Source organism: Betta splendens, chromosome 9, assembly GCF_900634795.4.
Source record: "Betta splendens chromosome 9, fBetSpl5.4, whole genome shotgun sequence".
NCBI classification, from domain to species: Eukaryota; Metazoa; Chordata; class Actinopteri; order Anabantiformes; family Osphronemidae; genus Betta; species Betta splendens.
This window is the reverse complement of record NC_040889.2, coordinates 19,959,585-19,987,405: the sequence shown is the minus strand read 5'-3', so window position 1 is coordinate 19,987,405 and position 27,821 is coordinate 19,959,585. Positions and strand designations below refer to the sequence as shown.

Below are 27,821 nucleotides of genomic sequence, written 5' to 3'. Positions count from 1 at the left end.
AGAGGAGGAAGGAGGACAGTTGTATCAAATCAGTGCAAGACAGGCTGTGCCACAGTGAAAGGAGAGTGATGGAGACACTGAGTTTATTGTGTGTATTAAAAATAACAAGTGCAGAAGCTGTTTTTTTTAAGCACGACAAATTCTGCTCATACTGCAGATATTTAGCAGTGAAAACAGGATTTATCCAGCTTCCCCTTTGCAGTCGTGTAATTACTTCCATTCTGCTCAAATGCTGCCAGCTTTAATTTGGACCCGGTGGCCGTTGGCTTTCTCTGGCGTCAGTGCTGTCGAGGCCCGATCCCGATTCCGCCTGCTCTTCACCGATGAGACCTGCTCGGCGCCGAGGAGTTTTAGGAACGCTCCGCTTGAGTGCACAGAGGCGCGTAATTACGTTGTATTTTTTGATGCACTCCAAGCACACTTAACAGGGAGTGTTAAGCACACCCTTAATGGGAACCTTAAAACCCCAAGGCAAATTTTCATTTCTAGCATATTGGTAGGGATTTTGTGACATTTCAACTCATTTCAGAATTCAGTCAAAGCCATAGCTCCGGGGAGAGCAGAAATGGCACGCTCTTTATGGCAAATCCAACTGTCCTTGGTTTGCTATATGCAGACAACTTCATCTTCCACAGTCCGACCAGTGAGAATTGGATGAAAGTTGATGACCCATTTTACTTTTACCTTGAACACCAGTACAGATTTTTTTTTATTAGTGAGTTTAGATAGAAATGTTTTATTTAAAAAACAAAGTAAGGTGCCGGGATTCAAGTGAAGAACGTGCATTGGGCTTTATCATTCTAAACACATTAGTGCTGAGTGAAATGCAGGGAAGGACAAACAGAAGGACTTTAAAGTGCAGCCATTGTGTTGAAAATGCAGCCCTTCACAGGGCTAAGCTCCAACAAGTCCTTCAAATCAGCCCTTACTTTAGCCCGCAACGTCCTCACCTTCCAAGTCTGCAGCTCGTTTGGGTGAAATGGGAGCATGTCCTGTACTGGTGCAGTAAATGACTGCATAGCCATAGGTTTGTAATGGGTGGTTTGTTGTGTGGCTCAATTCTGTTATCACCATTTAAAGGTTTAATTAAAAAATATTATTATAGACATTTATATTCTGATACAAACTTAACAGTCATAGTCTTAATAGTTGTACAAAAGATTTTTTTGTACTGAAGATAAATACATTCTGCCTCAAAAATATTATTTTATGAAAAAGACACCACTAAAATCATTACTTCTGCCCAGACTGCAGCATTTTTACTGTGTGTGAGAGCGAGAGAGAAAGAAAGAAAAAGCGATTTGTACATCAGTATGAATTTGCTCGCTGTGGGGGTTATGCATCTTAATCTAATTAAGAACTAGATGCCTGAATATAGACCAAGAATTATAAGCTTAAAAAAAGGAGGAGGAGGGGGACTGTGTTTGATCGAGTCACGTTGCCTGGCAACCCCAACCATTTATTCCAGACAAAAAAGCCCTCTAAGATTTAATAATTAGGTTGTCTGCATTAAAATGCAAAGAAGGCTGTCAGGCTGCACCTGAAGGACAGCTAAAAGTAGGCAGTACAATTTCTCGACTTATAGGTAAATTGGTGGCCTTCTGCAGTGATTATGTGTCAAAATCAACACCGAAACACTGCAGATGAGCCAAAATCAGAATATGAAGTGTGGGTAAAATGAAGTCGATGTGGCACGTGCATATTTTGTCTCATCACGAAATGGCTTAATTCTGCTCAAGCAAATGAAGCTAAATGCAGTCATTATGAATTCACCAAGATGTTCTCAATTCTCTACTCAAACTGTTTTCATGACCCGTTTTTTCCAGGAACCAAAATCAAATATAAAACATTCAAAGTAAAAATGCTCTAATATTTATGTTATATGTTCTTGAAAAACCTTTGATTATAATAATACATTTTGGGACCACACAGAATTTGCAGTTCTACCTAAATGATGTTTTTTGGGGTATAAAACATAAACATATTTCTTTAAATATTAAACACGAGGAAAAGTGATGATTTCTGCAGTGTTCCTGCTATAATCACTAGTGCCCTCCCCTCCTTTGTTTTCCTAATTGCCACCGTCCCTTTTGTTGGAGGGCATTCTCATAAGTGCATCAATCCCTGCTGAAGCGCTGTTGAAGGCTTCCTGTGGTCTTCCTGTGGACTTCGACAAAAAGCCTGTCAGGTGGATCAACCATTAGTCGCTGGTCGACATTGTCTCTGACAAATCAGATGTTTTAAGTACATGCATAATTCCAAAGCACTCCATGAGCTGCACGAATTGCAAACGTTTTATCTCAGAAATGGCAAAAATGTTGGGTTGAACCTTTGGCAAAAACAAATGGTGAGTAAAATCTGATTTCAACATTTAATTGGGATTTTTTTCAGTTGAACTCTCTGGAGGACAATGTATATCTTTAAATTAGAACACCTGCATTTGTGTTATTAGATAATAATAATAATAATAATAATAATAATAATAATAATAATAATAATAATAATAATAATAATAATAATAATAATAATAATAATAATGTGGTCTAGTTTGCATTGAATACACTAGTTTTTGGCTTTGTCAGAAAAGATTACAGTTGTCCATATTTGGTTTTTAGAACAATCTGTGACAGATTTTGCCCCAGTGCCCTGATTAAATAATGCCCTCTTGTGGCTTTGTGTGATGAATATTAAGGGGAAACAAACAAGTAATGCAATCAGCAGTGAAAATTATTTATTCCTTACATGTTTATTTGTTTGACTTAATCCCCAAATGGTCTCTGGTGCTCACATCACGCTCAGAAATATGTTAATGCTTTCTTTCATTTCCTCATTTAATTTAGCTTTGTGAGAGGTTCATTTAAGAGAAACCCCAGTCTGAAAGAACACACACACACACACACACACACACACACACACACACACACTGATGTGAATTATTCCTTCTCTTCACTAGGTGGGGCAAGAGCATCATTTAACGAGCTTTGACACTGAGAAGCCTTGGTCCTCTGCTCATTAGCAACTATCATTTTCTTGATGAAATTGGAGTATATGTAATTTTTTAGTAGTTCTAGCAATGCAGTGATCAGGACAAAGAAAAAATGAAATAAGAAAGTGTGTGTGTGTGCCTGGCTTTGGCCTGTGTGTGTGTGTGTGTGTGTGTGTGTGTGTGTGTGTGTGTGTGTGTGTGTGTGTGTGTGTGTGTGTGTGTGTGTGTGTGTGTGTGTGTGTGTGTGTGTTTTCCACGCTCAGCATGGAGCCTGTACTCTCCTACAGTTTGAGTGAGACTGCAGTGATGCTTGAATGAAACAATATTTGCCTTAAACAAATTCTCGTTTTAACACCTTTCCTTCAGTGCGGTACGTTTGTACGTGTTCCAGATGTCATTAGATTCTATATCCAGACTCTCAGAATAGCTCTTCTGTGATTCATAAACATTCTCAGTGTCTTTCCCCTCTTCAGACCAGCATATCATTAGCTCATGGTTGTGTTGTGGCCCACTGTTGTTCGGCCCGGCCCGGCTCCTCGGTGCGTCTGAATTGACATGGGAAAGAGAAGGGGAGAACTTAACCACCAGGACTGTGGGGCTCTGTGGAGATGACAAGTAGCTCCTTGATGAACCCATAGGCCGGCGCAGCAGACCCACACTTTGCCTGCGTTCTTTATTCATCTCCCTTGTCCTTTTCTTTCAGAAAGAGACCCAATAGGGCCCAGAAGGTGAATGTAAAGAAACGCGAGAGGACTCCCCTCCAATCAGCCTTTCAGACCCAGACAATGGGCCAGCCCACCTCTTGTACAGCTGCATTAAAACGCTGATTAAAGCTCTTCCTGTTAGCGATTGATTGAGGATGCAAAGCTAAAACCAACAAAAACCCGCACTGCTGAGGCCTCATAATGACTGGGCCCCACCTACAAAGCACAGGCTTCAAATGATTAGTGGGGTTTTGTTTTCTTAGTAGGTGTGTGAGTGTGTTTGTGTGTTAAAGAAAGCGTGCGCGAGAGAGAGAGGGAGCGGGCGAGGGAGGAAAGCTTGTCAAACCAAACCAGGAGGTCTTGGGACTGATCGCGCTAATTGATCAGAGGGAAGCATGTGAAAAAGAGAAAAAGAAAAACACATAAAATTTTTCTGCAATCCTGTGAATAATTGCAAATTCTTCTGAACACTGCAAATCAATTAAAACACTACCACCACACTGCAGCTGGTGTAACGTAATAAAAATAATGTATATATACATATTTAAACATACATACATAAAAAGACTCACTATTTAAAATGTTCATCATCACGTGCTGTACCTCAGTCCTTTAACCACCAGTATCATTACTAAACAAATCCACTCCCATGCGCTTGATGTCCTAAAACTTCCACACGCTCATCGCAGGGAGGATTTTAAACACTGTTGTCATTGTTATGTAAACAGCCTGTTTTGCATGTTAATCCTTTTATGAGAAAAAGCCGGGGGGGGGGGGGGGGGGGGGGGGGTGCTGAGGAGGCTTTAACAATATGCATATGCAGCGAGGTGTGTACATGAGAAGGGGAGAGAGAGACGGAGGTTCTTCAAGAATCCATAAATATTGCATTCCATTGTTTGACGGATGTTTGACACATTTTCATGTTTCCTCAACAAATTCCACTGTCATATTTTTCCTTTTGTCAGTCATCTTCCAAACAGCCCATCCTGACAATTATCCCAGAGAAACTCCTGATCAAAACCACCTTATTCCGTCTGCTGCTCAGCTCCATCACACACTGGATTCTGCATCAACCCCCCCCCCCCCTTTTTTTCCTCTAGCACAATCTTTATTTGATTCCCAGTTCTGCATATCGCAACGCTCATCAGTTCAAATGCAAAAATTACATTTACAAAGTGTTTGTGTCATCTATATTTCGCACATTTTGTCGTGTCTGTTTGTTGACGCTCGGCACAGTTAATGCAGAGTTGCTGCGGAGTGATTGTCGCGGGGCTTCTGTCTGTGCTGTGACGAACGCGGCTAATTCACAGTTTCAACAGACGAGGGCATTGTGCGTTTGGTTTAATGTGGCGGAGCTGTCAGCAAAATGACGGTGATAATGCCTTTATTAAAAAGAACATTTTGTTAATTGTTGACGGGGCTTTTTAAGCAATAGCCAGTTCAGCCTCAATTAAATTTGCAGAACTTTATTTTTTGTCTGAAGTAAAATATAACATCAAATTAATTAAAAAAAAAAAAAAAAAAATTAATATTACAAGCTCACACTCAAAACTAGTAGACAACCATTCTATTGAGACGCTCCTGGAGTGTTTGAACATGCTGAGAATGGAAGCCAGAGATGAGCAGACGGACGAGGCCCTCGGGCAGCAGCGAGCTTCCTGGATTAGCTCCGGGGCGTCGCAACCATCCTCTCGTCCCACACATTTATCAGAATAGGGTTAGCCTGCCACACTGTGCCCACACTTACACTGTGCCCTCACACACACACACACACACACGCACACACACACACACACACAGCAAATAGACCCAAACATCCGCCCACACCCTCCTCGAGCCTTCGAACTTCTCCTCTGTGCAACCTCTTCCTCCCACTCTGCTGTTATTAGCCTCGTGCAATCAGACTACCTGCCTCCGTCTGTGCATGAGTCAGAACAACCTACAAGTCTCACTTACTCTCAAGAGCGTAATTGTTACATGTATGACATGCAACAGATCGCCAATGCAGAATCAGGGACTTTTGCAGGAGGAGATCAGGTACAATGAAAGGGAAAATTTGCAGAGTGCACAGCTCTATTTTTTCCCCCCAAAATATATTGATTATAAAAATGAACAGGCAGCAAGTGGGATAAGGCGCGAGTTCTGCTGATAAATCCTCCTCAGCTCACTGCTGGACTTTAACAGAATCTGCACCAAGCTCCTGGTGTAAAGCTGTGACGTCCTGATTGTGTGTGCTGCTGCTCTTCTGAATTCATCTGGCTTCATTTATTATAAATAGGACATAGTGGTACTCGCAGCTACAAGTCCGTGTTTCATGTGGATTTGTAGTGTGTCAGGAATCAAAGGCTGCAAGACCCTCGCTGTGACATATGGATAAAACCTGTCACTTTAATGCCTTATTGAGAAAAAGGGTTAATTTTCATTTTTCATGCACAGAAATTTTTGTGATTTATGGGTTCTGTGCAGCCGCTAAATGGATCCCCGGTGGTGGGTAAACATTTTGTTCAGGCCCAACGACCAGGTGGGAGACTGACAGACCCATGTCCTCAGCTCTAACCCCACTCTCATCCCTGCCCCAACCAGCCCACCCTCGACAAAACACAAGCAGCTGCCCGTCGTCACACACTCAACCCACTGGGTCATGGAAGCCGCTGACGGGCCGCGTGGACCATCAAACACGCATGTCAGAGTGAAGGACTGCCAAATTGTCAGCCACACACACACACGCACGCACACACACACACACACACACACACACACACACACACACACACACACACACACACACACACACACACACACACACACACACACACATCCTGACCTGTGTGACCCCGGATGTGGTTCAGTGCGGAGACACTGACAACCCGGGCTCCGGCATGCCAGCACGTCTAGAGCGATGAAGTGATGCTTTGAATTAAAAGTACGTTTGACGCTAAAGAGGAGCTAATCTGATTTGACTGGCTAACGTGATTTGAGTGGGCTCAGACGGAGATGGAGGGCCACAGAGTCGGCAGAGGAATGGAGCCGTGCCAGCCGAAGCTGCTCATTCACTCGATAATGGAGGCAAATGCAGCCAAATGAACCCTGAGCTTCTGCACGGCGCTAATCTGAAATGCTAACAGTTGCCCTCGCGTTGCCGTTTTGCTAGGTTTTATTGCTATGGTTATTCAGTGGCTGCTAAATGGCTGGACGCTCTCTTATTTAGCCGCGACCGTTAATGAAGTGTTGCCTGACTTTTATGATCATTTTTAGCAACAAAGGTAATTAGGTGTACTTTTTATTCACTTGTTTTAGTGTTGGATATATTCGCTCTTAAAATAGTTATTTCGCACCCATACTGTGGCTAATTCCACTGCTACAAAAGCTTTGGATGTGTGGGGCCGGGCTGTGGGGTGTTGCTGGAGGTGAGAGAGATTCAGACGTAGTGAGATGCAAAGTGCAGAAGTGTTGATTGGGCAAAGGTAGGTGTATGTGGCGATGCAGGAGAAAAACATTTGACTATTAGGATGCCCATTTCTACCGGTACCAGCCGCCTGTGTGATTATCTTAGCTCTGTGGCATCATTGTTAGTGTAGGGAGAAGCTGAGTGTTCTGCTTTGTATGCGAAAAGCATTAATCATCGGTTCTGAAAAACACAGTTAGGGAGTAGTCAGTCAACCACTAGTGATGAGACTCACATGAAAGTCAGCAAAGGTGGTGTGGGGAGCGCTTTTCATGATGAGAACCATCCTGCAGGGGGAAGGAAGGGAGGATTTCCCTTCTCATTAGAGATCAACTGCGCGGCTCCCACCTAACGAGAACTTTTTTCTTAAACGCAAACAAACAAACACTCCCATTGGCGAGAACGTTAAATAAAGAAAAGGTTTTTTCCATAATAGGCGGTTTGGCACTTTGTCAACTCTGAACCCATCGTCACGCTTGTCAGCCTGCGTCGAGGCTCGGCGCTGCCTCTGTCAGGTGGTATCGTGGGTCACAGGTGAGCTCAGGGGAGAAGTGGACCAAAGCTGGACTGCCTTCTTCTCAGAAATGCCTCCAAGATCTCCAAGCGAGAGGCCTCACTCCCTAAAACCCACCCCCGCTGAGCCTCTAATCCTGTCTAAATAAACCAAGGAGATGGCTTCTCTGCTTCTTTTCTGACCTTTGGGTCCTCAAACACATCACAGTGTGTGAGGGGATTAGCAAAGCAGGCCTCGAGCATCCCCGCCGTCTCAGTATGGAGCTGACCCCGCAGCCCTGTGGCCAGGTGGAGATCCACAATGGGCGGATACCCAGCGCTGAATTAGCTTCCCTCTTCCTCTTTAAATGAGGTGTCCTGAAGGGCGCCAGGTAAGGCAGGTTACGAGGGGTCGGCGAACCCCCTGCGGTGCGACACAAAAAGAGGCGGAGGATCACCTGCCGCTTGCCAGATCAAATGAGGGCTTAAATAGGGAGCTCCCGTCTTGTCAAATCTCCCCCTATGAATACTGTGGAAGGCCACAGACTACTGTACAGCCGTCCACAAGTCTCGGCCTCCTGTAGACCCAAGACCCTGTTGACTGCTAACACCCCTGTGCTTCAGCCCAGGTCCCCTCGCAGTAGCCATCAAGCTCTTAATTCCTACTCTCAGCCCATCACTAAGTACTGTGTGCATAATGGGCCTATAATCAACCTCTGGCCAATGGAGCCTTTTCTCTCAGCGTGTCTGCACTCATGTCGAGCTTGCATGTCGAGTTGCAATGAGATGCTAATTAGACTTTATATCTACAGGGCTAATCTGTGTGTTCACATTCAGGTGCTTTTAATCCACTTCATAGCCGAGCAGCTTGCTAATTTGCAGGTAGTATTACCACGGTGGTCAAAGTGGGGGAGAGGAGGAATTTATCTGATAAAATAATATGATGTACACATGTTTGAAGGGAGGCGTTCGGGTAGAATGCGTTGGCGTTGTTTTCTGGGCATATATGCACTGTGGCCGGCGACGGCGAGGTTAATGGTCAGATGCCGTTTTTGCTACCAAATAACCTCATCAAACTGCACCGCATGACAGAATAAGTGAGGGGTGTGGTGATCTAGGTGCCCGACACAATGCCCCTTGTCACTCAACTTTATTCCTGGGGGTGATGTGAGGTGTGTGTGTGTGTGTGTGTGTGTGTGGAGGGGGGGGGCACAGGCCCTTGGGTCTCTGCGATTGGCCTTAATCCGCCAGCTAATAAGTTCAGAGAGGGGCCATATGCTGCGGTGCAATGTGTGGGGAGGGGAGTGTTGCCTCATGTTACTTACACCAGGCCGGTGCTTTCTCAGGTACCGCCCTCCCACGGTCTGTTCCTTTGTACTGGGGGATCAGACCTCTCCACGCTGTGAATGGTCCGAATTGATTAAACCCCACCGTATAATTGTCAGCAAATCCCAGCGAATCATTTCCCATCCATTTGAAAAGTACAATGTGCGCTTCTCTTTCTCTCCCTGCTTCTTTTCTTGCTCACCATCACAACCCCTCAATGTCCTTCCCCTCCCGTTTTCTTCTTCTTCTTCTTCTTCTTCTTCTTCTTCTTCTTCTTCTTTTATTTTATTTTTTTATTTCCAGAGAAAGCAGAGGCAGGAGGAGGAAGAGGCAGGGGTGAGGAGGGATAGGGTATGCTTGGCTGGACAGTTGGCCCTAGATGAAAGTAGGCGAAGGGGAGACCTGTTTTAATCTCTGGCCCATGCTAGAAAGTGGGGTGCTGATCTGAGCTGGTACTTGCCTGGGCACAGTCAGGGCTAAGTCTGGTCCCAGCATGAGGCCAAAGCCAGGCATTCAGGTTGAGAGGGAGGAACAGGTAGCGCGGTACTAAGTCAACTTACAGATTTATTTTTGTGCTCTTCGGTGAAGAAGTTCTGCAACTGCACCAAATGATAAGATATAATGATATTGACATTTTTCCTTCTAGTGACTGAATCAGCTCTGTTTTTTAATACCGCCATGATTGTTTCTTAACCATAACCAAGTGCTGTAACCGTGACCACAAATGTAGTATTTTACAGCCACACAATATTTTGGCCAAATTCAGTGACCTAAACTCTGACAAGCAGGTGTTATGTTGTTTAATTATAATAGTATTTTGATTGATTCAGTGTTTTAATCATAGCCTGTGTTTTGATGTTTTATTTCACGCTATTCCACATCTTTTTATAAAACAAGCATAGCAGAATTCCCAATCAACCCCTTTGACAGTCGTCCTTCTTCTAATCAATCGCCCATTATGAGAGCAAACCCTCGACACCCTTTCATTGTCTGAGAGGTCCCTAGACAGAGGTTCAGCACTGTCTGACCTCAGCCATTTAACCCTTGACACCAGCTACGGGCTGAATGCCTGTGGAGTTGATTTCAACTAATCTGGTCTACGCGCATTTCTCTCACCATGAGCAGGTTTGAAGAAATCACGTCCAAAAACAATTCACAATCAAAATATTACTAATAGAATAATGCTCAAGGTAATTGTAATTGTAGGAAGACAAAATAGTGAGTCTTCATCAGTGAAGCTGACTGGACCAAATGTAAAAGAGCTGAATTGATAATGAATATGCAAACTAACAATTTTCAAGGTCAAATGGATCCTGGACAGTCATTCAGTCTGTGTTTTTAATGGCCCTTTGGATCTGAAGGTCAATTCAAAAATGTGCTCCTGTACCATTATTTGAGTGTGTAATAGAGAAAAATGTCACTCGCTGTAATGGATCACATTGTATCTCACATTGCTCCCTGTCCAGAACCCTTGGAGAGCCTCTTTACATATGTGGTCATATACATACGAACAGGCCCCGTCACCAATCTTGTCACCTGACATTGATCTTCAACTTTGATGCTTGGCTTTCATTACTGGCTGAAGGGCGTTGTTTGTGAGAGTGATCTTCATGTAAAGTGCCCATAAACGATCACAGAGCATGCAGGCAGATTTATGATCATGGGGGGTTACAAGGAGACGCGGGACAATGCGGAATCTCATCTGTACTCGTATAAATAGTACAGTTGTGCGGGTTTGGGGATTGAACGGGGTCATGGTGGCGATGATGATGTTGATGATGATGATGCTGATGAGGGGGAGAAGGAGGTGGAGGCTGTGACACGCCCAGGAAAGGCACCGGTATGCTCATATGCAAGAAGCTGCCGTTGTGATTCTTTTGGAGGGAACCCATGGGGCTAATTCATACGAAGACTACCATGCAAATGGTCACATATAATACAAAACATATATTAGCATGCTAATCCTGAACGTAGCTTGTGGTCAGGGAATGCTGCACCTCTGGACCTCCTATTTCCATGCAGAATACTTAACCTTGGGATCACTGCTGGAAAATGAAATCCTCAAAGACTGTCCCTCTAAAGACCCTGTCTAGAGAGTTAATTATTGCTTCCCACTCACAGTTCTGCATTGTTAATGGCTTGATGTGCATATTTTACCCACTTCTACAGCCAAAATGCTTCTATCGCACTGCTCCGTGTTGGCAGGTGCTGGGCTGAAAATGTGTGTGAACTTCTGTGTGGCTTCTTTCATCCTCTGCTTTAAAGCGCAACGTATTTGCTGATGCCGAAACATCTGGGTGCATCAAGGTCGGCGGAGGTTCCCGTTGACATTGACATTGAACCTGAGCTGTAAAAAAAGAGTGAGGCTCTACTGACGTGCATTGATCATTAACAGGAACTCACTTTGCTGTCGCTGTTTTGCGTGTTTGACTAGTTTTGTCTGTTTAGTTATCGAAAACAGATTTAGCAGCTCATCATGTTGAGGATCATTAATCCTTCACTTGTCTGGCCTGAGTCCTTAATGGTGTCCACTAAATCGCACTCTAGTCTATCGGTAATAGTCTCCTGGGAACGAGGTCACTCTGCTCGGTTTGCAAACTCTGACCTCTGGTGACCACTGTGGTCTGAATGACACTCGCACCAGGGAGGTCATCAGCAGGACCTTGTCAAATGCACTGAACAAACAGTCCAGGCCCATTGTTTGTAAATGGGATGACCAGCTGCCTCACTGACCGCCACTATAATTATGTGACCCATGAAGAGGAAGTGACACAAGGCCGGATTTATTGGGAGCTCAAGTGCTTGACGACATCTTACCTCATTTTACCAGGAGTCTGTTTTCGTTGACTGTGTAACAAATAACACTATTATTTTATTTAGGAGAAAATCAGGCTTCACTTAAACACTGTCACGGTCAAATCTAAAAAAAAAAGAAAACTCCTACGTGTTAATACCAGTTGCTATAATTGTACTTTTTCTGTTCCACCACAAACTGATTGTGATTAGATTGGAGAAAAACAGTCTGGAGTCCAGTCACTCATCCCTCATTAGCCCCCACTCCACGACAAATTGTTTCTTTACCAGCGCTCAATAAAGCCACGTCCCCACCCCTCGGAGGGCACGGCGTGGCTGACCATACCCCTGTCTGACCTGCATCTCCCATATGGACGGAGGCAGTGGCTGGTTTGACACTGCTCAGAGGTCAGAGGTTAAATGACCAGGACTGTTTACAAGGCTATGGGGAGTTCAAACAGCCGACGCTTGTCCAGTCTTTGTCCTGTTAATGAGCCCATGAAAGACCATAGTCGGTTTTAACTAGTGCACTTAGGTAATTACGAAGAATAATGGACCTAAATTATAACATATCATAGTTTTAATTGTAAAAAAGAAAAGTGCAAAGCATACTTCAAAAAATATAAATAAATAAATTCCTCAGTCTAGTTAATAAGCAGCTGCCTCTCCAAATCCTCCACACCTTAGCTTCTATACATCGTCTCACACAGGTTATGAATCTGATTAACACAGGGTTTGCTTTTGTTTGGACACCCTGTGTTTACATAAAGAAGCCCAGTGGGACCAGCCCTGCAGGTCAGGGGGTCGAACTTTAGTTGTCAGAGAGCCTTGTGACATTTCTTTCCCACGTTTCCCGGCTTCCATTGTCCGCGGCGAGGAGCCCCCGTTAACGTTTGGCCCTGGGAGGTAGTGTGGCGTGAGAGGGAGGCCTAGGGGTATTGGACCCTCAGCGGGTCCCTGAGAAACGGGCGTAACCAGGCGGGGCCGAGGCGAGCGGGGACAGCATGGGGTCATTTTACGGCTTGCTGCTCCTCTAAAGGGCTTTGGAGCAGAGTATTGGCCCCTGGAGGAGTGCTGGTGTGGAAGACAGTACAAAGGGCTTTGTCTGTGTGTGTGTGTGTGTGTGTGTGTGTGTGTGTGTGTGTGTGTGTGTGTGTGTGTGTGTGAGTGAGAGAGAGAGAGGGCGAGAGAGAGCGCGATGTAATTGACTACAAACTCTAATAGGTTTGTGTAAATATCAAAATATTTCATGTTGGCTATAAATTGTATTCTCAGGTTTTTATACAGACTATATATACTATAGTATATTAAACATAATAAGATGTACTTTCAAGAAATTATTCATCAATTCAGTAATGATGAGTTACCGGTGCAAATGATGTTAGTTTACAAGTATTACATAATTTGGGCTAATTTCACAATAAAAACATGAAGTGAGTTAAATACAAAAAAAAAAGAAAAATGATGGTGAGCAGTTTATTTACTGATTCACATGGCTGTGAACTGATCGTCAAGTGAAAGCAAAACACTTCTGTAGGGTTTGAAGTTGAGTGTTTGTTGGTAAAAGGGCCACGTGTTTACACACACAGACACCGCCTGATATCTCTGAGCGTGAACACGCTGCCCATCTTCCTCACACCTTTCCCCACTAAGCTGACGTGCATTTACATTTTGCCTCTTGTAGTCCCAGGATGTCATTTGAAGCGAACACACCGCGCTATTGAATAATAAATAGACATCAGCAAAATGAATAAATAAAACATATCATTCCCCCATTATCACCTTTTTCTCTGTCTACATGCCAGAAATCTCACCCGCGTTCCTGCTCATAATAAGGTCAGTCTTTGTTTAACGGTAGCCTGCTCGTTTCTTCGGGGTCTCTGACAGGTTTTCAGGAAAAATCTGCTTTTGAATCACTAATGTGTACACTAATGTGTGACTAGTGCTTTGTTGATCAGAGAGAAAGAGCGAGACGCGGGCACGCCAGGTTAAGAGATGATGGCAGAGAAACACGTGGCACACGCACACACACACACACAGGCACACGCACACGCACACACACACACACACACACACACACACACACACACACACACACACACACACACACACACACACACACACACACACACACACACACACACACACACACACACACAATAAAGCCAGGGTGAGCAGAGGGTCCTCAGGGAGAAACAGTCTCCTGAAGGGAGCTTGCATGTATGAAGACGTATGGCGGCCATTTTGTTTTTAGAATTTAAAGAGTCACTGCATCGCAACATTGACATTTTCCATTGTTCTCTTTTGTATCAAGCTCTGCTTTACAATGGTTTTACCACCATTTACACACAAGCTGAAGAGGGATTAAGTCAAAAAACTAGACTGTGATTAGTGATTAGTGACTACTGATTGTGGATAGAGCTACAATGCGATTATGACAGAGGTTAAAAGTTAACAATTTGACACACGAAGGGCAGTGGTGAAGCTTGATTGGTTTTGATCCAATAGACCATGCTAGCTTCTAAGCTTCAATAAAAATGTCTGTCCATCTCATTATAAGTAACAGCACCAGTAGCACATGATCCAGAGAACCCAGTCTGACAGAACCTCTCCACTCGTCCAAATCACAGACAAACATTGCATCTGACTGGTTGCCGCTGTTTTCCTGCTTCTCTCTGTTTAAGTTTTTCCCCTGCCTGAATTGAGTTTATCTGGCGCCGAACAGCAGAATTGGAATGTTTTATCAAGCGTTTAACATCGGAACAGAACCTTGCGGGAGAGGTCGCAACTTTCTACGAAAACTCCGAAACCAAACTTCGCTCCAATTTTACTGTGGCGCGAGGGCACGGCACCATCAGATTTGAGGAAAAAGCGGAGTCCCGGCATTTTGGATGCGCTACGGCGTTTTCACAAACCTCTCGTCGAGTAGCTGTGACGCGTGGGAGGATGTCATTTGGTTTTGAAATGTATTTATTCATAGATCTGACATTTTAAACAACCCCTGCGTGCATCCGGAGCTACAAAGCAAGCTAATTTCCTCTCATATTCCATAGGTTTAGGGCTCCATCACGTTCCATAGGCTGCGTATCTGAGGACTATTCACTTCTCTCCTCACCTGCTGCGCTCCAACGGCCTGAACCTGAACTTGGGAGTGCAGGCGCAGATTTATATGCATGCCCCCTCTTTGATGACAGGGTAAATATTCACACAGGCAGCCAAGGTGCCCCCATCATTACCCATGTGCTGTGTGTTTGCCCACCAGTTAAATTCTTAGGGGGATTGTTTGGTGAGATGAATGGGGCCAAAGTGCTGAAGGACATATCAGAGTTCAGCAAACAAAACCTCCCCTGATTGGCTCAGGAGCAGCTCGGTCCAGCGGGCGAACTCAGCCGCACGTATGGAGACGGAGGAAAAAAGAGCCATTGTAGGGTTTAGCCTGTCAATTAAGGCTGCTGAGAACGACTGGGAGGTGGAGGGAGCCTGGTTTGTGCTGCCATCTCCCTGGTCCTGTTGGATCTGTGCAGATAGCTGATGTGCTGTTCACCTCAAATAGGAAAAAACCCTGTCAATATTCATCTATTTAATAACCCTGAATGTGCTGCTCACGGTGCCTTTTGAAGACTGTGGGGTCTGCATTTCCCTTTGATGTACTTTCATTGTCAGACTCGCTATCTGAAATCTTCGAAGACGGAATTGGTGACATTTTCTCTTTTTTCATTCATTCAATCCAACCTCAAAGGTTTCCCGCAGTATTTCTCTAGTCCAAGATGCTTTGTTGTACGGAGGGAGGGCATTCAAGTTTGCTGTAGTCCCCCAGTAGGATGTCTTTCTCTGGGTAATGGAACACCAGGAGATGTTACTGCCAAAATATATATTTTTATATGTGCATTGCCAACAGCATAGTCCTCAGTGCCTAGATTGTTCCAGTTTATTTCCTTTTCTGAAGTCAGAAACACAAAAATGTTCTGAAGCACATTTTCAAATATGGACATAAACGCACACTCTCTCTATGTCTCTCTCTCTCTCTCTCTCTCTGTCTCTCTCACCCTTCCTTGCACACACACAGCTTGATGTTGACAGCTTGAGTGTATTCGCATGAAATTCTCTGGCCATTACTAAAACTCTATCACTGAATGTTTCCACCTTCTTCTGCACTACGCAAAGACTGCAGCAAGTTGTTCTGTTAGTATTAAAGAGATAAATAGTAAATAGTGAATGTGCTGCTGAGTAATGTTATGATGCAGATGTTTATAAACTCTACTGCAACACTAACAATTCTAATTGTAATTCACTATTATACCAATAACACAAGCAGCCAGAGTGAATTATTATTATTATTATTATTATTATTATTATTATTATTATTATTATTATTATTATTATTATTATTATTATTATTATTATTATTACAAACTATTTTCTAAATCAGTTCAGTGATTTCCTTCAGTTCAAACACACTGGAAACACCTGGAAACATCAGACGTATTAGTGCATCACAAGAAAATCACAACAGGAGGCCTGTTCTTGATGATGTAACTTTATTCTGCCCCATCTCAACTTTTTAAGCCCAATCCAGTTTAATATCTCAGTCATTGCTGTCTAGAATCCATGCAGCGCATATGATTTCACATGACTACACTCAATTTATTTGATATGTTAAGATAGATATTTGCCATTTTAGACAAATATTGCATTAACGCCTGAGAGAGAATTTCAAGTTTGATTCTGCATTAAGAAACATTACTGGGCTCAAAAAGTAAAATACTGTAAAAGCAAATAAGCTCCAAAATTCTAATTATACAAAATTAACCAAAGAATTCATGAAACTCCATGTGTGTGCTTAGGAAGGGAGCCTTTTTAAAGCATTCTGTGCTTTAATGTGGCATTTTTTCAAACCTCTGTGTTTCTAACTCACAATATTTGCTGAATACACCGGGTGTTTCAAGGTGTTTCTTAGGAGGACATTCAAAGCAGAGGCCCGAGCCGATGCGTCTGCACCAGCGACCATGGGAGATGAGCGGCGCGGACCTTCCCTCGCTATGAAACATCTTTCAAGGCCCGTCTGGAGGAGGACATAACTATAAAGCCCACACTCCTGAGCGCGCGGCTGTAATGTCTAACAACTTCCTCCATTTCTCCTGCTCGTATTCAGCTAATTTGAGTCCTTCCGTCTCTCGCCGGCGCTGCGTGCGCTATACATCTCCAGCCATCATTCCCTCACATTTCTGCTCTGTGCACTCTCACTCTGGAGGACCTATACACTGGCAGATAAGAGGAAATGAAGTCTCGTCGACACAATTTGAAGCGCTGCTTTGAAGCTGAATGTGAAATAGCAGCTCCGTTCCTCTCTGCTCCTCTCCGGCTGGTAAAATAAGGGCCCTCTCGTTAAAAGCACTTTACCTGTGCTCCCTTCGTGGATCACTGCTCTCATTAACCAGATTTGGGGTTACATTCAAATCACAATTACTCCGAGCACTAACTGTTAATGGGCGCAAGGGTTGAAGGAGGAGGAGAAATGTTTCTGACACTTTTTTTATGCTTCTCTTTGAGCTGCGACGAGAACACATCAAAACGTGCAAGGTGAAGCATAACGGAAGCTGAGGAGGGATTCATTTCAACCAGCGTGCGATACTGAGTCGCACCTGAAATCACAGCCGCAGAACTTAAACTTTACATTGGCGATTAATCCCACGGTCTTCTGGGAACGGGCGCTTGTGTGATGATTAGGCTTCATATTTTAAATATACAACAGCACTTTGGCTTCAAGCTAAACTGAAGAGCTAGACGTTGAACGGTGGCTCCTGGACTTCCCTCTTCTAGCTTTAAAGAGATGGCGCACGGTGCTGAAGTGACCTTCCAGGACTTAGTCAGTGAGCTTGCAAATGGGCCCTACTGCACAATTCCAATAAGAAGGTACTAGGCAAAATACAGAGAAGCTGCTGTGTGCATGCGTGTGAGTGGAGGTAGCGCTGAGGTGATGAGTATTGACACTGACACTTGTCGTTTACTCTGACTGGATAGAAACATTACGTTTTTTTTTTTTTATCAATGACTGAAAGAAAGCAGAAGCACTGGCTGCTTCCTCCAGACACATCTTAGCATTTGTGAAGAACAAGCCCCACAGTAAAGCGAGCCGACCGTTTTGCGCTCTGTCTGTGTTTGAGCGTGCGCCACGCTGCACCGCGCTGCTGCTCTGCCGCGCATCCAGGCAGCGTTACTGTACGTGTGAGGACCTCTCCCGGTGACTGCCTAGGGCAATAGCCCAGGATGTAATCCCATGTATGCCTGCAGTCTCTCAGCCGCCTGCACGGCTGTGGAGGAACGTTTTGGCCCCTGCAGTGTGCCGCGGGGCACGAGCGCTCAGCCTCCTGTATTGATAACAGACGCCGGCTGCCTGGTGCATTTTCAACAGTTTCCCCCCTCGCTCTCACCATTTGCGTGCAGCCCCTTCTGCACTCCGTCTCCGCGCGGCACGGTTCAATTTGCAGCGATGAGAGCTGGCTCAAGGAGGGAGAAATCGACATTTGACAGTCATCATATTAAAGTATGCACACTTTCACAAATTTGTATCGGTGTCTGAAGGTGCTGAACACACTCCTGCCTGAGAGACAAATCATTGGCTTAATGCACAGCCTCGGCTTGATTGGCAGCACTTCGAAGCTAAATGTCTTTGGATGTCTAAGAATATATTGAGTACATACTAAAAATGAAGTCAGATGTCCTGGCTTGATTAAAAATGTGCAGAGCGGCCACTCAGTGCTCGTAGGCTCTGTGTAAAGCATAGAATGGTTTTATGTAGCAGGTGTGTAGAAATCATAGATAAAATAAACATTTGAAGCGAGTTTTGTCGAAGAAACTCAAGTTATTTTTATGTAAACGTTCTTTGGCCAGATTACAAAGTGGAGCTGCATTAATGGAATATTACCAATCGCTCCTCACATGCTGTCGTGAGAGCTGCGTGTGTCTTTATCCTTTCAACCGCTTTATTATCGCCGCGGCCCGACCCCCCGCTGTGTCTATCAGGACCTCTGATGAGGTTGTGGAGAAAGACACGAGCAGTGACAGGTGGTCGGGGTGATAAGTGTCCATCCGCCCCCTTTCGTCTCACCGGGGCGCGGGCCTCAAATGCTGATCTCACCTCTGATGTCGGCGCCTGTAACAGAACACAGCAGAAAGGCAGATCAATAGGTGTAATGATCGATAGGTCAGGGTGCAGAATCTCCAAAGGTCGGCGCAGATCAATTCCCACATTACCGTGCTGCGGCCTCGCCGTTGCATGTTGGCCATTAACCCCCAAACCCTGCAGGAAGCCATGACCCCTGCCTGCTGCTAGTAACGTCAACTATTCCTAATTATTAGTTCTGTTCTGGCAGGAAGGACAGACGATGACATTTTCTTCCCTCTGTATGTGATGCGTTACGTTGCGATATCTGCCTGGTCCTCACACCTCTGACCTGTCTCTCTGTGAGACAGTTGCTCGTTAGGAGGAAGTCAGCTCGCCCCCTGCTGCACGCAGCCGCTGCCGTGCAGCCATCATTAGTGAGTGACATTGCTGGATGTGGCTGCAACGTTCTCAGGCCAGAATTCCTGAACTCCAGGAGGCTGTCCGGGCGCCGCACGGGGTCCAGATCGGGAATCTTACACCACTCGGCTCCGAGCAGCCGCGGTCCAGCCGAGAGCTTAGCAAGACGTCCACCCGAGCGCTCAGCTCTGCAGGGGAGGAGGAGAGGATCACCGGCTGAACCAAATCTGATTTTCACCTCTGTCTGGAGCTGGTGCGGAGCAACGATGGAGCCTTGACTGACTTGAGAAGTGCAGTGTCATGGGATTCATGAAACGGATGTCACAAGTCAGCTTAGGCGACGCGTGCTGCCACACAGTGCTTCTGAGACATCAGAGAGTCCTGACCAGAGCCCAGCACACCTGCTCCTAATAACATTACAAACAAGGTCTAACTCAAGGAGTCACGCTCTTCTGCGAGTTGAGGTGGACGTTAAATTAAAGGACTCTAATACAAATTGAAAACCAGACACTGACATGCCTGCTCAGTGTCAGACCTGTAAAAATCAGACCTGCACCATGGCGAAGCAGCTACACAGCTTCCTTTTGACCCCCTCCACCTGTTTTGTCCAACACTTCTTCCCTGAAATGGCATTAGCATAAATCTCCAGCACATAGAGGTAATGATGGCATGAGATTATGGCTGCCTCAGCAGACCTTATTCCCCTCTCTGCTCACCCTCCCTCTGGGTCCAAGGCCTCAGCCTTCGGCTGAGACCGTCTCCCATGCCTTCTATCTCTCCTTCCACTCCCTCTCTCGCCTCCTTTGCCTCCTAGTTCCATTCAAAGGGAATGTGTAACTGAATTTGAAATTGAGTGCCCCTCTTCCAAGGACCACTGCTAATGAGACGTTTTGCCTTGAAATCTGGGCTGGGCAGAGGGAGACCCTGATGAGGGAGGCTTGGAGATGATAGCCACCCTGTAAACCGGGAGTAGTGTTTGGATGCCTCGCCACTTAGAAGAAGAAAGGTAGTTTCTATAGGAATAACACACAAGGAGAAGCCTTGATAAAACAGGCAGCCTTCTCTGGGTCACCTGGGTCTGCCATTGTGAAGGTAGGAGCCCACCTAAAATAATACGACTGTGTGATCTGCATCCATGTGCAAAGAGAATCTATACTGGAGGAAAGAAGCCTATAAGGGTCTTCTGTAGAAGGATAGGAGGTGACAATTAGATTGAGATGGGAGAAAGTACATTGGAGTGGGTCAGAGGGAGTCAGGGAAGGGCGGAGTGTGGAGAGATGGAGAAGGGAGTCAAAGAGATGGAAAGGGGGTCGTGCCCATAGAAACAGGTATACTTGACAGTTTGCGGTCCAGGGATCATCCGAGAGACGCCGCATGGGTGCAATGATGAAAGGAACGGAGAGCTTTGCGTCCTAGGAGTCCTCCCTTTAATCAGGGGCCCTGAGGAGAGACCCTTGCAGCCTATGGGCCCCTGGCCGCTGCTAGCCACTGTCATGCTAATGAAAGAGGCTCAGGGTGTGAATAGAGAGGCTAGCTTGTTACCAGCGTGCTAATTAATGCATGTGGCAGGGGTGTGTGTGTGTGTGTGTGTGTGTGTGTGTGTGCGTGCGTGCTTGCGTGCGTGTGTGCAGGTTTATGCATTTTAACGAGGTGTCTACGTGCATGTGAGAGTGAGCATGCATGTCAGGGTGACAGGGATTCGAGGCGGAGAGTGAGACGGATGTGCCACTGGGTTTAAAAATAGGGGCTCAAGAGTGCACCAACCCACAGACGCAGATGATTTGTCATAGAATTACCTGGAGCTGGGGCCAACTCCGCTCTGTGATAATGCTGTACGCCTTCCAGCTTCAAAGCACAGTTAAAAATACACGGAGGCTGCTGTAGAGCAGCCCGAACGTGCAGCGATTGTGTATTTAATAATGCATGCGTTCTAAACTGCAGCGCTCACGTCCCAATCACTGTGCGGCAGAAACAAACCTGTCTGAGTTGCTTCCTCGCAAACGGCTACATCATTTTCGCTGCTCCTGCGTCCGTCACATTCCAGACTGTATGACAAAAAAAAACGATCCTTTGAGACCCGCTAAGCGTCTCAGCCCCAGACGGCCCTCTCCGTCTACCCCGCGTTCCCACGGATGAATGGACGGGGGACTTGTGGACGGCTGCAGGCGTAGCATATGGCCCTAGGCTGCAGCATTGTCTGAGCTGTTTGCATTGTTGCACGTGTCACTCAGAGACGACACGGGGGCGTGTGTCGGGGCAGAGGGAGAGCCATCAAAGTCTGTGACCTTTTAATTTGCTGGTGGCCTCTCCCACAGGCCTCTGTGTCGTCCGTACATGCCCCCATTCTGGGATTTGGGACTCTATCACTTTCATCGGTATTGACAGGGGACATGTTCGCCAGATCCAATTTGACTGATGCAACCCAGGAGGAGAGTGGCGGTTGCTGTAAAAGGCTTCACGGCAACATATAGAAATAATATTTCCTCAATAAATTAGGCTAACTGCTGTGAGCGCGTGTCCTGTGCTTGAATGACTACTTCCCCTGAAATTTGAAACTGTCATCTCTGAAGAATTTTAATTATTTTCCAGCGCATCAGTGTGAACATCTCAGAGGACGTGACCCAGTAAAAATGTAATACACTAATAAAATATGCTCCACTTTCACCCATCAGTCAGCTAATATATAATATTAAGCTGCTTCTCAAGATGTGATTGTTTGCAACAATGCGAAAAATGTAGGTTTGATGGCGTAATATTACGTACGAGCTGCATTTTTAACAGAAGCCCCGGATCCTGAAGGCATCGTCGTATGGGAAGTTCTGCTCTGCTCTAGTCTGGTGGAAACAGCGTGTTGCATAACGTAGCTCGGGTCACTGTCTGGCTCCGCGGTCGCCGTACACACCCGAGCACCAATATTTTGTTCCACCGGTCCAATCTATCCCACACTCCCCCCCCCCCCCCCCAACCTTGTCCATCCTGTAAAGTGCCATTATAAAAATGTCAAGAGGTCCCTCTGTTTCGTCCCGCCTGTCAAAATCATGTGCCATTATGCAAATCGCTGTGTGAACACACACGCTCGCACACATTTACATAGGCTAAATGGGCTATAGGCAATGCTACATTCAGACAATCACTGCATTAATCTCAGACGTGCATATTCCATATGTACATTAACAAAAATGAGGGAGCATTTTACATCTGACCTTGAAGTGTTACAATTATTAATATGTATAATTTTATCAGAATAATTGTTTTGTTTTCCTTGTGGGAAGAATCATTACATGTACATTTGCGATTACAGTAGTTTGTCTATTTAAAATGAAGCGATTATTTATTATAAAGTCATCTTTACATTTAAAGATTTATAAAATATTATTAATAAACAATATATTTTTTTACTTTTTAAAATCTGACCAATAATGACAAAATCACTCAGATTGACCTCCAGCCCTGCTGAAAAGGATTTCTGTCCATTGAGCCATTTTGAACTGACATTATTAAATGGTCCAGAGCCACAACTCATATAAGTTTAAAAGGGATTTCTCCATTACTACTGTAAATTATGTCTTTCCCCCTTGCATTATATACATTTGACTTTATTTTACATTTACACCTACATTGCGGTTTTGCACTTCTGTGGAAATGGGAAACCTGTGTGTGAGACTGTGTGAGAGGGGAGATAACAGGCAGAAATATTCTGTCACTTTGGTGCCAGGCAGGAACGTACCTGAAGCAGAGGTCAGCTCTGCGTCAAGGATCGTTAAAGCCGTTTCTTTTTGAATAATGAGAGGCCCTCCCATCGACAGAAAGAGCAACGTGGATCCTGACGCTGCACCTGCACTACAGCACACAGGATGTTACACCCAGTAAAAATCAAGGACGGGTAACTTCACTGCTCCGTGACACATCAGGGCATCCATTAGCTGCAGAAAGCTCGCAACAGAAGACGACGCAGGAAGAGAGCGGAGCGGGAACGGGGATCGGGCCTTCTGTTTTGACAGTCCTGAACCAGAATATTGCTCCATTGTTTGTTTCTCGGGGTAGAGGAGTCATGGATGCGGTTTGAGTGACAGTGAGTCCAACGTACGCTGACATGTGGAGCTGCTTCACATTTCCTCTAATTGCTCGGCATTGCCCGAGCCTGGCACACATGTAGAGCATGGTAAGAGGCGCCTCTTTTTAGGTCGAAACAGAGGGTGCTGTGATTTGGCATACAAAGAGAAAAGGAGGCGCGGGGGGGGGGGGGGGTGAGAAGGAAGAAGAGCCAGAGGAGAGGAGGAGGAGGAGAAGGGCTTGAAGAGGAGGCATTCTATTATTCCTGATAGACTCCTCTGAAGGACAGAGAGGTGATGGCCTTGTTTGTACAACTCTGTGGCATAATAATGTGCTGCATTAAATCTTTGGCCAGTTAAAGGACAGATATAGTGTCAGCACGCCGGATATGCCATGCGACATCAGGTGTGTCCCACCAATCAGGTGTCAGCGATGCAGGCTGCGGGATTTGTCGAAATAACCAAATGCAAAAAAAAAAAAAAAACAAAGAAGAAGATGTGAGAGGTACAATACAGTGGCAGACATGGTGTCAGTTTTGATTCATGGTGTGCTGAAAAGCAGCGAGATTGGAAGAAATCCTGGCGAGGGAGGGGGAAAAAGCCTCTATCCTTGCTGATGCTATTTTAATTAAACAGTTGCTAGGTTACATCGTGCAGAACGACAGGGGTGGGTGGTGTGGCACAGGCGCCCGGGCGAGGGGAGTGGTGTGTGTGCGTGTGTGTGTGTGAGTGAGTGTGAGTGAGTGTGTGAGGGGACATGTCCCTGAACAATGAAAGCACATCCCTTTTTCCACACCCAATCTATAATAAGGATTTCAAATGTGAGACATATTGACATGAAATACAGTGCGAGCGATTTTACGCTCTAAACTCTCTCGCTCTCCTCCTCGGCCTCGCTCTCTGCTCATCTTCGTCTGTCTTTTTCATTTTTCCCTCACAGATCAGAGGACGGGGGGGAAGCCCCTCTTTCATCTCTGTGACGGTGCTTTTCACCTCCGCTGATGACTTGCCGAGGACTAGGGCTCCGGTTGCACCTCGGGATGCCGGGCGACGCCGAATGCCACACACACACACACACACACACACACACACACACGCACACACACTCCGCTCCCAGCTTCTGCCCAAGACTCGGGCCACACAGAACCACAGCTGGCACTGATGGATGTGGCTGGAAACAGCAGAGCACTCCCTCCATGTTGGGAATGAATCTGCCAGGCCCTCGTCGATAAGGCCCAATCGTAATCAATGACTTCAGGCTGAAGAGTCTGTGTTTGTGCAGGCTTCTGCCCCTTCTGCTCCGTTTCTAACAACCCTCCATTGCCTCCACCTCAACCCTTCTTTCCTCCTCCACTTCTCCCCGGCCTGTGCCAGCAGAGATAATGCCGTAATTTACAGCTTTGCATGTTGGACGGTGAATGATAGTTTCTTTTCTAGCTTAATATGCATTCCCCATAGCAGGTAATAGTCTTTTTGTAGGAAGAATAAAAGAAATATCTTCAAAAGGAATTGAGCATTTTTATGTTATATTCTTCCCTAATGTGCTAAAAGTGATACATAATGCTCAGTCTTTCATTAGAACGAAAATTGATAATGATGAAAGTGTGCCACATTTTTCTATAGCTGCTTCCTTGTCATATTCTTTAGTGAAATATTTCTGGGCCAAAAAAAATGTTTTTCCCTATAGGTATGTCTGCCGAGTGTATATGGAGCTGGAAGTGCTCATAGACACACACACACACACACACACACACACACACACACACACACACACACACACACACACACACACACACACACACACACACACACACACAAAATTTTGCAAACATCTTTTGCAAAAACATCCACTCTTGATGCATATAAGGCATAAATATGTATGCCATGTCTCAGGCACAAACAGCTTTCACTCTTCGTACGTTCACAGTGTAGTCGAATAGACTGAAGCTACACTACGTGTTCTGGGAGAGGCCGTGGGCCGGCGTCCAGGGAACCGGCTTCCCTCGGGACCACTCCGAAGGGACCTGTGACCAGCGGGGCACAGGCAGAGGTCAGAGGTCACCTGAAGCAACAGAGTGTCAACGTGTGACCTTCTCATGCACAAACAGCATAAAATGGTGAATTAACTGCAAATTAGGGGTTTAACAAATCTCCCTCTACATATATAAAGTATAGAGATTCCTTGTAAGCAGATTTGTGAAAAGTGTAACGTGCTGTGAATAATTTGATGAATGTACTTTAAGAAACATGCAAAACACTTTGTGTTTAGGTGTGATTTTAAAATTTTTACATGCATTTTCATGATTTTAATTCCCTTCAACAAATATCACTGCCCTTTGTTTATATTAATATAATGAACAGTCATCTCTCCAAGGACTCATCATATTTAAAATAAATGTCTGCTGTTAGCTGGAATAATTTTCACAATTTGCCATCTTCATACCAATCAGTTTTACATTTCCTGAAAGCAGCGCAGACTTACATTGTCTTAATTAGGGACATAGGCTGGCAGTGCAGCCACATGTGGGAGGACCTGGAGGTTGAAGTGTTCCCTGAATGCAGCGTGCATCATCAGCCTAATGAAATATAACACTGAAAATTAGGTCTGCTGAACCGAAGGCACGCAGAACAACAGGATTCCTGAAGCCAAATGGTGCAAGTTGCAAAAGCCTGTGTGTGTTTGCATTCATGCACATCCATGTGTGCTTATATAAGTGCATTTGCTAGAGCCTAAACCGCAGAGGAAGCAATTACACAAATATGTTTGTTAGAGTATTTATACTTTCTTTAGAACAATAAGGAGAAATCCCAGAGACGGAACTGCAGCTCCTTTGTCCTAGTTTGAGCACCACATTCACCAAAGTGCATCAAAGTGTCAGCAATTCAAAAAATGAAAAATGGATGAAGACAATGGTGCTCTTCGCACAATTTTTCTAATAAACTGCCAATCAAACTGCCGCATGAATGACACTAATATCATGTGATGCAGCATTCCATATCAAAGATCCCGTCGATGCTCATTCCTCCTTTGGCTCAATCTGAGGCCTGTCCTCCCCTCTTATTATCACCATCATCATTCGGACATGAAAGGAGAGAAACAAGTGCTGCACCACTGCCAAGGAGAAACCTTGATCTTGGAGCATTTGCATTCGCCACCTAGTTCCAGTGGATGCACGGAGGCGTTACCAAGGTGCTCTCTGATTGGAAGGCACGGAGGAAACTGGCACTCAGCTAATGCTCAAAGGCAGCAGGCTCTCCCCCTCCCCCCTCCAGCCACTGCCACACCCATGTGGTGGCACTAGGGGGCAGTCTACTCTGTTGGTTGTTGTTGTTGAGCAGGCATTTACAGTAGGAGCTTCACCAGGAGAAAGGAAATAAATATCATTGATTTAGTCATTCATGTGAATTCTTCAAAATGTCTGAAGGCCTCCTCTGAGTTTGTTGTTCAAAATGTGAGCGAGACATAACATTTATTAAACAGCTCAATCACAGAATCTATATGGAGGATATAGAACAAAAATAATAATTATATATGTTGAGGTGAGGATTTAATTCTCAGTAATAATTATATTCCTTTTTTATATGAAAATCCCTCTATATTTCTAATATGTAATAGATATGTACAAAAAGCAATTAATCTACTCACTAAATATGTGGCTAGACGCTCCCACACACTTGAATGAGTTGCACTATAGCTGTGTGTGCGCGCTATACTGTCCATCAAGAAGCTGCTAATTAAAGGGCCTAAAACAATGAAGCATGGAAACCCCAAAGGAACAATGTTCATCTGGAGAAGAATTAATGTAAGAGCAGTGGTGATTACCGTGCGGGTAGTCATCCGTTTCATATTTCTAACACGAGGCAGTGGACCTCAAATTTGAACCATGAAGACATTTAAAATGTACTTTGCATGGCGACTCGCTTAGCGCTGAAATTTTTTTTACTCTCCAGCATTTTTCACGGTTTTGTTCCTCCAAATGCTGCACATTTAAGGGAGATTAAAGGGAGTCACATTAAAATAAGACATTGTTTACAATTAATCCAAAACACGTGAGGGCGAATGTCGAGTGCTTAAATAAATTGGCCTCTACATGTTTGTAAATGTTGTTTTTGTTCTTTACTGTTCAGGAATTAATAAAAGGTCTTTTTGCAACCTTGGTAAGTCTTTACTGCATTTTTTGCAATTGAGTCCTGCCATGTGTTTTTTTTTTTTTTGCTTGTGATAATAACAAACAATAATAGTAAAGGATTACAATTCTAAACCATCATTTCTTTTGTGCACAGTTTTTACAACCCAGCTTGCTTCCTGCATCTAAAGACACCTAAATGATTTGTATCACCACACCTTTTCATTGGTTGCCATGGTAATGGGAAGATGATAATTCCAAGTATTATTGGCTTGCGCTGACCTCAGTCAACCAATCTGTAATTGCCTCTTAATTCAGACGGAAGATAACCTTCTCTGTTTTTCCTCAGCTTCGTCATAATTTGGAGGATCCCT

The 27,821-nt window shown here is 44.8% G+C and overlaps 1 long non-coding RNA gene across 1 annotated transcript in view; it reads left to right on the top strand.

The window, feature by feature from the left end:
- Window positions 1-27,477, top strand: part of LOC121202432 (uncharacterized) — a 29,750-nt gene extending 2,273 nt beyond the window's left edge. Inside the window, exon 2 of the long non-coding RNA XR_005898019.2 lies at window positions 24,261-27,477. This is a non-coding gene — a long non-coding RNA (uncharacterized LOC121202432). The remainder of the gene's footprint in view (window positions 1-24,260) is intronic.
- Window positions 27,478-27,821: the final 344 nt, after the last annotated feature.